The sequence below is a fragment of the Heteronotia binoei genome, chromosome 11 (assembly GCF_032191835.1).
Source record: "Heteronotia binoei isolate CCM8104 ecotype False Entrance Well chromosome 11, APGP_CSIRO_Hbin_v1, whole genome shotgun sequence".
NCBI lineage: Eukaryota > Metazoa > Chordata > Lepidosauria > Squamata > Gekkonidae > Heteronotia > Heteronotia binoei.
The window spans coordinates 19,827,546-19,838,244 of NC_083233.1; positions in this window are offsets into that span (position 1 = coordinate 19,827,546).

The following is a 10,699-nucleotide window of genomic DNA, read 5'->3' on the forward strand; positions in this document are numbered from 1 at the left end:
CCGACAGTTATTTATTTTCAATAAATTCCGCATTATGTTTAAAAAAAGGAAAAATTAAAAAAAAAATACCCGAAGCGGTTGTCGGAAGGAAGGCTTAAAAAAAGAAGAAATCAGTTCAAAGATAACGCTTGTGATGTTTGACTGTCAACCACTTTTAGTCGAGGGAGGGGGTTTATATTGACGCAATATTTTATTGTTGTAAAGACACACGCGCAAAAAAAAAAAATCTAAATAAAACGTTTTTACAAATTAAAAAAAAAATGTTGCGTGATTTGTTTCGGCGTCCGAAGAACCAGGAAATCTTACAACGGAGACGAAAGCTGCAAGATTTCCTACCTGCCGGCGAGGCCTTGCTTTTAGAATATGTTTTGAAGATTCTTTTTAAAAAAAAATTAAATCTTTCTTTTTCAAACGAGCGCCGTGTGGTTAAGCCCGGGCTTCTCTTCTGAACGCAGATGAAATTTGCAAGAATCCGTCAATTTCCTCTACTAACGCGACCTTGGAGTCCTCGCGCGCAAAACGTTCTTCGGGCCTCTCTGCTAACACCCAGCCTTCACCTTCGCCGGCTTTGGAAGAAGAAAAGCGAGGAAGAGACGGGCAATAGCTTCAAGGTAACGCCATCCAGTTTTGCAGAAATCCTCGCTGAGGTTTCTTTCTTCTACTCGGGGTTTTGCTGGGAAAAATCTGGGTTGCAAATTTTTTTCCTGGCCATGCTAGCCAATGGAATCCGTTTCAGTTCGGGATTGGGCAAAAAGGGGGATCCTTTCCTACGGTTCGGCTTCTTGGGGGGGGGGGCAATGTTCCCTTTAAGCTGCAGAGTCCTGTGAGCAAAAATTCTACTTTGTGAACTACTTACTGGTACTAACAACGTGAGCTGCTGGCATTAAAGTTGTGAGCTCCTGCATCAATTATTGTGCTCTGGGGCCATCCTTCCTCAGCTAGAGGCGGCTAAAGGTGTGAGCTAGAGGCTAAAAATCTGTGAACTAGCTCACGCTAACTCAGCTTACAGGGAACACTGGTGGTGGTGGGGGGGGGGGGGAAATGGCCGGATGACCATATGTTTCCTTGTTCGCAGCGCAGGCCCCGCTTCATTGTCTGTCTCTCCTTGTCTCGCCACTTTAAAGAGGCAGGCGGTAGTGGTAGAGAGAGGAGACGGTGTTGGCGGCGGGGAGAGCTGGGCCCGAGCAACCCCCCCCCCCGCACCCTCGGGTCGGACCAGTCGTTTGGTGCTAGACACACCGGGCAGCACCCAGTGTCCCTCGGGCCTGCGGTCGTGTGAAGGCGTTCGCGGTGCGCCTTCAGCTTGCAGGACTTTGCCATTGAAAACAGAGAGGTGCACTGCAGGGGAGGGGAGAAGGGAGACACGTCGGGGCTTTGTGAAGACAAGAGGCTTGCTTATTGTTGTGGCGGTTGTCCTCCCCCTTTGTCTCCCCTTCCCTCCCCCCCCCCGTTTAAAAGGGTCAGCGTGGCAAACAGGAAAACCAGACGGATTTGTAAACCTTCCCCCCACCCCCTTCCTCCGTTGCTGCAGTTGCATTGTGAATTACTAAGGACATAGACTTTTTAATGCGTGCGTGTGGTTGTGTCAGGCATCTTAGGATGGAGTCATGCCGCGCGCTCTCCGACCTGCCTTTTGTTTTGTTTACCCTCCCAACGATTCTCGAGGTTAGATCCTGATTTTTTTTTTTGGGGGGGGGGGGGGGAGGAAAGGTGGTGGAGGCCTGCACCCAGCCTTCACCTTCGCCTGCACATGGGCAGCTTTGGAGGCCCAGAGCGGTCTGTTTGCCAGGACCGGATCTACATGTTTTTTGAGAGGGGGGGATTTTTAAAAAAATGACATCCCCTTATGGGCCCATTCTATCTTATGGGCCCATAGAATAGAATGGACTCCATACCCAATTTGGCACATGCCCCCTCTGTCGGTGCCGGGGCAAGCACCCCCCCTCTGCCCCCCCCTCCCGGACCTGGCCCTGCTGTTTGCTTTGGGGTGGGGATGGAGCAGCCGCCGGATGCCACAGAAGATGCTAGATGGGAGCTCCCCAGCACCCAGGATTTTAAAACACCCCTTGACTTGAAAGTAGGCCCTATGCGTTTGCTATGGGGAAGCGAATTTCAGATTCCCGGTTTTTCTGTTGCTGAAGAACACCCTGCTCAAGAGCTGCCAAGTCGAGGGCTGGAGCTGCTATGCAGGGAGTGGATATGCAATTCCCCCCCCCCCCTTCCATAATTAATTCCTAATGTCCCTGGGTCCAGGCATGTCCTTCTAGCACAGATCCAAGCAGGCCTCAGATTCAGCGGGAGCTCACAGGAGCACAGCTCCTGAACCTTTCTGAGAGTTCCACCTCCTCCTTCTGAGAGCTCCACCTCCTTGTCCATTGAATAGTAGGTGCAGCTGCATAACAATCCCTGGATGAGCTCCACCACCTATTTTTCTACAAAATGACCCCTGGATCCAAGAATGTTTCTGCGACTGAAAGTAGCAACTTTCAGACCCCAAGTTGCACCCTCCCATTCAGGGCCAGCCTGGCCACTAGGCAAACTAGGCCATTGCCTAGGGCGCCAACCTTCTGGGGGTGCCGAATTGGGTGTCTTTAATATGACTTGGTGACATTATGAGCGCAGGGGATGGTGGCACCAGAAGTTAGTCTTGCCTGGGGCGCAAGACAGACTAGGTCCGGCCCTGCTCCCATTTGAATGACACCTTCCCCCTCCCCTGCTAAACGTAGACCACAGCAATCTGAGATGGAGGAGTGATGAATAGGTTCCGATGACTGCCAGGGCAGGGATGGTTAATATGCATGGCTTCTCTTCCTTTTGTTGCCAAGCAGCCTCCACCCCAGCCAGAGCACACACACCCCAACCTCCTAAGACCAAGAGGTGCTTCTGGGCTGGCGCTCTGTTTTTCCTGAGGGCCTGAAATATTGGAGGTGGGGGGCTGCATGCATCCCTAAGCCGGTCTACTCAGAATCTGACTCAAAGGGGCTTCTTGCCAGGATACTGTCTTTTTTTAAAGGATTGCGCTGCCAGAGCTATGGGGGGCAGGCGGGGGGGGGGGAGAGAAGATGAAACTGCAATGGGAAGGAATTGGGGCTGGGGGGGGGAGAGAGAGCAGGAATCGCAGCTCTAACCCCTGACTTGAGCCATAGGTTGGAGGGTGGGGGGAAATACAGAAATACAGGAGTAGAATCCTAGTGCAAGCCATCTAAGCTGTCTAAACATAGAAAAGAGGGGATGAGTGAAGCCTACAAAATATTTTATTTTAAAAAAAAATTAAGCCAGAAATAGCTTTGGAGCAAGTTACCCAAGTCCTTTGTCGCTTTAGAAAGGAGATGGTTCCTGTTTGTTTGTTTTTCAAATTCCATTTAGTGCTTTTTTAGCAGAGACTCCCCTCTTATTCTTGCTGCATCAAGAACAACAGTCAAAAATCCAGCCATTCTTAGGGCTGGCTGGTATTTAGACAATGCTGAAAAACTAAATGATTTTTTAAAAAACGCATATCATTGTAAAGAAAATCTTGTATGAATATCTTGGCTTGGGAGGAGGGGTGCAGTATGGGCTCCAGTACCCAGAGAAACAACACAACTGCATTGTCTGTATGCATATGAATTAAGTACCGTTAGGGAAAAAAGTCTTTCTAAAGAATAATAAATAATGTATTCAGGAAGGGCTTGTAAGGTGAGATTTCTGGCCTAACATCAATTTAGCTAAGTTTGTTCTGCTAGACAGTCTTCTGGAGCCCCCAGTTGTTCGACTCAACACCCGCTTTCCCTCCCACTAACATTCAGCTATTCCTAATTCTTGCCTGCTTTGTTTTGTATTTGCTAAATTTTATCATGGCAGTGTGTGTGGGGGGGGGGTATTCCACACTTCCTTTAAAGGAACTCCGTATATACATGCCTCCTTTGTATCCTTACAACAATCTTGTGAGGTGGTGCAGGCCAAAAGAGTGACTGACTAGTCAAGTCAAATCAAGTCAGCCTTTATCGGCATAAAAATAACCGTACAGATTAATATAGTATAAGAGTGACTGACCAGCTCAAAGTCATCCAGTGAGTTTCATGGCAGACTCTGAGTAGGGATTTGAATTCTGGTCTCCTTGGCCTTGTCTCCCTGGCAAGGTTCCCTCTGAGCTGTGGAGTCTTGTGAGCAAAAATTCTATTTTGTGAGCTACTGGCATGAAAGTTGTGAGCTGCTGCATAAATTAGTGTGCTCTGGGGCCAATTTTCCTGAGCTGAGGCAAAGATGTGTTTGCTGGAGGCTAAAAAATGGTGAGCTAGCCCACGCGAACTCAGCTTAGAGGGAACTCAGCTCTCTGGTCTCCCTAACCATTACATCACAAGGCGGGTTGTGTGCTGTAGGCCAAGCTTCAGTAGCTTAGCTGAAGTCTGAAGCTTATGCTTGTGTGACTTCGCCAAGCAGAACAACCCATGCTTGAGACCTAAGCCTTTTCCGCACAGTCTCCTACTCCATATTGGTCAGGATTGTGCACCGGATTTAGTGAAGAGTTCCGCACATTCTGCTCCTGATCAAATTTTTGGTCCTTCTTTTTTGCCTTTAACACGGGTTTTCTGGACACCGCAAAAATCAGGAGTCCAGAAAACCTGCGTTAAAGGCAGAAAAGAAGGACCCAAAATTTGATCAGGAGCAGAATGTGCGGAACTCTTCACTAAATCCGGCGCACAATCCTGTCCTGATATGGAGTAGGAGACTGTGCAGAAAAGGCCCTACTTACAACCAGCCTTCCCTCTAAGCTGAGTTAGTGTGAGCCAGATCACAGTTTTTCAGTCTCCAGCTCACACAATTTTTGTCTTAGCTCAGGAAGGCTGGCCCCAGAGCACACTGATTTATGCAGTCGCCAAATCGCTCGCTCACAACTCTAATGCCAGGAGCTCATGGAGCAGAATTTTTGCCCACAAGGCTCCACAGCTTAGAGGGGCGTTGCTTACAACCCATGATTGATACTTCCTTTGACAGTCCTGAGGAGGCAGTAAACACAGCGGGGTGGGGGTGATCCATGTAGGCTACCATATAGGAGTAGCAGCTTGAATTTGGCTTGGTGGGTCAGAACAGGCCTGCTGTAATACATGCAGAGTAACCTAATCAAAGGTAACAGAGGATCTGATGCAGATCATCTGGCATTGGGAAGTATAGTAAAGGATGCATTATATTTTTTCTACTGGCTAGATGATTGGTATTATAAATGGAATTATTCTGTCTTTGGGGGTGAGGGTGGAATGATCAATGTATATTTGACACAAAACCAACTATGATATCATTATCTACTGGATTTCTTTTTTTAATGTCCTCGATAGGAGCAAGCTGGGCACAGTTTTTCTGCAGGGAAAAATCTCAGATAATTACAGCACAGCAGAGAGGGTCCAATCTGCTAGGATCCCTTCTCAGCAGAGTATATAGCAGGGCTGACCAAAATTGCTTAATGTAACAGCCACATAGAATACATGTCAGATGTTTGGAGAGCCAAACATGAACATGAACATCAGATGTTTGAGAGCCACAAAGAACGAAGGAAGGAAAATAGATGGGAGGAAGGAGGGAGAGGTGGAAAGAAAGCAACTTTAACTTTAAATGCATTCTCCAAGCTGCTGGCTGGCTTGGCTTGTAGAAGTGATTTAAAGTGAGAAATGCCTTCTCCAAGCCAGCCAGTGTGGTGGTGGGGGTTTTGAGATCCACACAATATGTGTGAAAGAGCCACATGTGGCTCCCAAGCCACAGTTTGGCCACCCCTGGTATATAGCAGAGGCTGTTAATCAAGCCCTGTACATGGAGTTCTGCTGGCTGGGATTATACTGTTCACAACATGGGAAGGTTGAGGGTGTAGATTAAATACTGTAGGATTGGTATTGCATGCACATGTATATAAAATTTAATTCTCAAGCGAGAACAAAAAGGAAATCAAGTTTCCAAATTCTAGCCTTTTAAAACTAAGAACTATCACGGTGATTAAAATAATGTAATTGAATACTGAGGGGGGGGGAGATTAAAGCAATCTAAACAATGTAATTTGGCATAAGTTTATATTGATTATCTTGTGTCAAATAGCTACGTGAATGTCTGAAATGCTCATTGTGTTCTGGAAATTCAAGCCATATCAGATTTTTAAAGAGGGTACAAAGCTTACAAATGCAGCAGTTTGGGTGCATCTATTTCGGTGAAACTGGAAGGTTTCTTTTGTATTTCTCTCCCCACCCCCCATTTAGTTTAGCTGTGGAAAGTAAAAGACAGAAGTAAACAGAAGGTTTAAAGAATGCTTTGGAGGAAAAAGATTACAAGGAAACCAATTTTAAAGCAAGTTCTCCTATCCAACACTTTGCTGAGCAAAAAGAAACTCTTTCCTGCCACCTAATGTTAAGTTTAGATCACTGTCAGCATCTCTGGTCCAGCTGAGTGCATACATGTTCTATCGCTCGTTGATTTAGGATCAATCAATGGGTCTGAGTGTGTGAAGGAATCCCTGGAAATCAGGTGCAGCCCAAAGAGGGGGAGAAAAACATAACTCTCCACAAGAAGGCTAACCAAAGAGGTTGTAACTATGAAAAAGAGATCAAATACGGTATAGCTATAAATGTAGTACAAATGTACAAAACACCGGCATTTAATTTAATGATGCATACAGAAATGCTAAAATATGATTCAAAACAACAACCGTGTAATGCAGCATGGGCAGCTCATCAAAATGCAGAATGTTTCCTTTGCTCATGGATCTTCTTAGGTCAGATCAGAAATGCTCAAAACTCCAATGGAGTGTTCACAAACAACTGGAAAAGAATCCGTTGTTTTGAGTTCTGAGAATGTACCTCATACTTGTTATCCCATGAGTGAACATCTTAGATCTAGTTTGAAAGACAGTTTGGTGTGGTGGTTAAATGTCTGGACTCTTATCTGGGAGAACCAGGTTTGATTCCCCGCTCCTCCACTTGCACCTGCTGGAGTGGCCTTGGGTCAGCCATAGCTTTCACAGGAGTTGTCCTTGAAAGGGCAGCTGCTGTAAAAGCCTCTCAGCCCCACCTACCTCACAGGGTATCTGTTGTGGGGGGGTGGGGGAGGTAAAGGAGATTGTGATCGCTCTGCAACTCTGAGATTCAGAGTATAGGGCAGGATAAAAATCCAAAATTATCTTCTTCTTCTTAGTGTGAGAAAGGTCTGTCCTTAGTATGGTCAGTTTTCTGTATTTAATTGCTAAGGGAGAGCTCAGTTTGATTTATACCACTAAGGAAAGTCTTGTGCCAAAACGCATATGGTATTAATTCTTGCAGGTGTAGACAATATCTACTTTTAAGCCTGTATTTTTGTACATTGGTATTTGTCTTGATAATGGGATTAGGCACTTACATGCAGAACCACATGACTGTTGTTTTGGATCATATTTTAGCACTTCTCTATGCATTATTAAATACCAGTGTTTTGTACATTTGTATTACATTTGTAGTTATATTTACATGTCTTTTTTCATTGTTACAACCTTTTTGGTTACCCATCCCTGGAAATCAAACAGTGCACGTTGTCATAGTTGTTGAGATGTACTCCAAACACAATCATTATCAATGGAGATACAACAGAGCGGTGAATCACCAAACAACAATTGATCAGCTGTGGTGTATTCACTTTTTGGTGCTAGCCTCTTAGTCAATATTTCTGGCCAGTATATGTGTTGTATCCTAATGCATGTATATGATCTATATAAATCGTATATACACTCCATGCATAAAATGCACGCTTTGGACATATAGATTATGAGAGCACATGATGCTTTGTGTGCTGTAAGTGTATATGCAGCTATCAGAAGTGCCCCTTCTTCTAAGCCTGTACCTAAAGAGGCAATGGAATCTCTCCATGCCCCAATAATCCAGTGTTTGTGTGGCCTGGTGTGCCCTGGCATGGAACTTTATTGTCACAGTACACAAGAATGTCCCATTTTCAGAATTTTCCTAATGATCAGTATGTGGGATGATAGCTTCCCAGGTCAGCTGGAAATACACTTCATTTTTTGGTACACTAGAAGCACAAAAAGATGCTCTCCTAAGGTCAGACACAAAAAGTATTACTGTGCATACTTGCATGCAAATTTAAGAAAGTCCCTCCTTTGTTTTTGGACAGCACTCCTGAGAGAAGGAAAACCCTAGTCTTCTGTTCAGGTAAATAGGGTAATTGGTGTTTGGCCTGTACATGTACCAAATGTTGCCCCATTAGGAATTAACTGCTTTCATTCCCCATAGCTCAACCGTGTCACGTTAGTGAGAGAAGCCCAAGCATCTCTGAGGATGAGGGAAGGGCTGAACTTTGTGACTGCATTTCAGCCTGCTTTGTCATTGTCTTTTCTCTGGCTTTTTAATTTTTAAAAAGAAATATAAATATCATTTCAAGTATTTTTAAATTCTAAAGATGTTCAGGAAGGAGATTCTCCGAGGACGCTTTCGCACACACTAAATAATGCAGTTCCCATCTACTACAGTGACAGTTTGCAAGTGGATTTTGCCATTTTGCATAGTAAAATCCAATTGCAAAGTGCATTGAAAGTGCATTATTTAGTGGGTGTGAAAGCGCCCAAGAGTAGGGTTCTGGGCATGGCAGACGGGTGCCTGGCCCGCTACACTGTCTTTCTCTAGCTCCTGTCAAAGCCAGAGGTTTTTAAGTTGCATCTTTCCTTGACTTGTAAACAAAGGGAACCCTTAGTGTTTCTGGCTGACTGTTCACCAAGATCCCATGCTCACGGCAGCGGGAGCAATTCATCTATCAATCAACCAGCCATGGCTGCTGTCCAGCCTCAGTTCAAGTCAAGGGTCAGCGTGGAAATCTTATCTAAGCTCTGCTGAGATGAATCTTGGTACTGCAGCAGAATCATCTGGTGGATTCTTCCCCAAACTAAAGATTCTTAAACAGTAAGGCTCTTAAACGCACATAAACGGATGCGGCACTGTATAGAGCTGGGGTAGCCAAACTGTGGCTTGGGAGCCACATGTGGCTCTTTCACACATTTTGTGTGACTCTTGAAGCTCCCACTGCCCCAGCGGCCGGGTTGGAGAAGGCATTTGTCTCTTTAATTCACTTCTCCAAGCCAAGCCAGCTGGCAGCTTGGAGAATGCATTTAAAGTTAAAGTTGCTTTCTTTCCACCTCTCCTTCCTTCCTTCCTTCCTTCCTTCCTTCCTTCCTTCCTTCCTTCCTTCCTTCCTTCCTTCCTTCCTTCCTTCCTTCCTTCCTTCCTTCCTTCCTTCCTCAAACATCTGATGTTCATGTCTTGTGGCTCTCAAACATCTGACATTTATTCTATGTTGCTCTGACATTAAGCAAACTTGGCCACCTCTGGTATAGAGCCAATAGGGTTAAATTCTGTATAATCTGTTAAGTGTAAATCTGGGGGATGGGGGGTCTCTGACCTCTGTAGCTGACCAGAGGGTGAAAGGGCAGCAGAACAGTATCACCAGTCTCATCCCAGCAATACCACCAGTCAGAGAAGATCTGACTGATCCAGATTGGATATGAGTTCTGTCAAAGGGATCTACTTTGCCTACCTCTTCCCTGTTGTTTCTTGCCTTGCCAGTCTGTGGGTAAGACTCGTCCCTCTTGATTTGTGTAAGCGGCTTCAGGAAGCAACTATCTGAAAAGCAGGATAGAAATATAATAAACAAACTGTAAGTTTTGGATGTCTAAGCTTAGAAGAAGAAGACGACGACTGCAGATTTATACCCCACCCTTCTCTCTGAATCAGACTCAGAACGGCTTACAATCTCCTATATCTTCTTCCCCCACAAGACACCCTATGAGGTGGGTGGGGCTGAGAGGGCTCTCAAAGCAGCTGCCCTTTCAAGGACAACTCTGTGAGAGCTATGGCTGACCCAAGGCCCTTCCAGCAGCTGTAAGTGGAGGAGTTAAATTAAACCTAGTTCTCCCAGATAAAAGTCCGCACACTTAACCACTACACCAAACTGGCTCTTTTACTGGAGAGAGCTGGGCTGGGGTAGTTGGACTTGGATGAGCCCAGCCTGAGTCCCAGTCTCCATATAGTTATGACACTCATCAGGTGACCTTAGACCGCTCACAGCCTCAGCAGTTTGGTGTAGTGGTTAAGAGCAGCAGACTCTAATTTGGAGAACTGAGTTTGATTCCCCACTCCCCCGCTTGTAGCCAGCTGGGTGACCTTGGGCTAGTCACAGGTCTCTCAGAGTTGTTTTCTCAAGAGCAGTTCTCAAAAGAGCTCTCTCAGCCTCATCCTACCTCACAGGGTGTCTGTTGTGGGGAGAGGAAGGGAAAGGCAATTGTAAACCGCTCTGAGACTCCAAGTGACGGGCAGAATAGAAATCCTCCTCCTCCCCCTCCTCCTCCAGTTGGCCTATGTTGCAGGTTTGTTGCATGGATAAATAGGATAACCCCTTGCAGAGCTTTTTTTTTTTTTTTTTTTAGCAGAAACGCAGTTCCAGTTGGCTTGGCATCAGGGTGTGGCCTAATATGCAAATGAGTTCCTGTTGGGCTTTTTCTACCAAAAAAGCCCTGACTCCTTGCTTGTTGCTTCAGAGGAAGTGTAGAGTTATAAATGTGAAACATTAGAAATGCATTGAAATGGATAGGGCTGATCAGAATCCCTCCCCAATGTAACAGGGGTGCTGGAACACCTGCCAGTTCAGCTTGTGATTTGCTCGCTGGTCAAGAGGAGCAGTGAGCCCATTTTTCCCTGGGCAGTTCAGC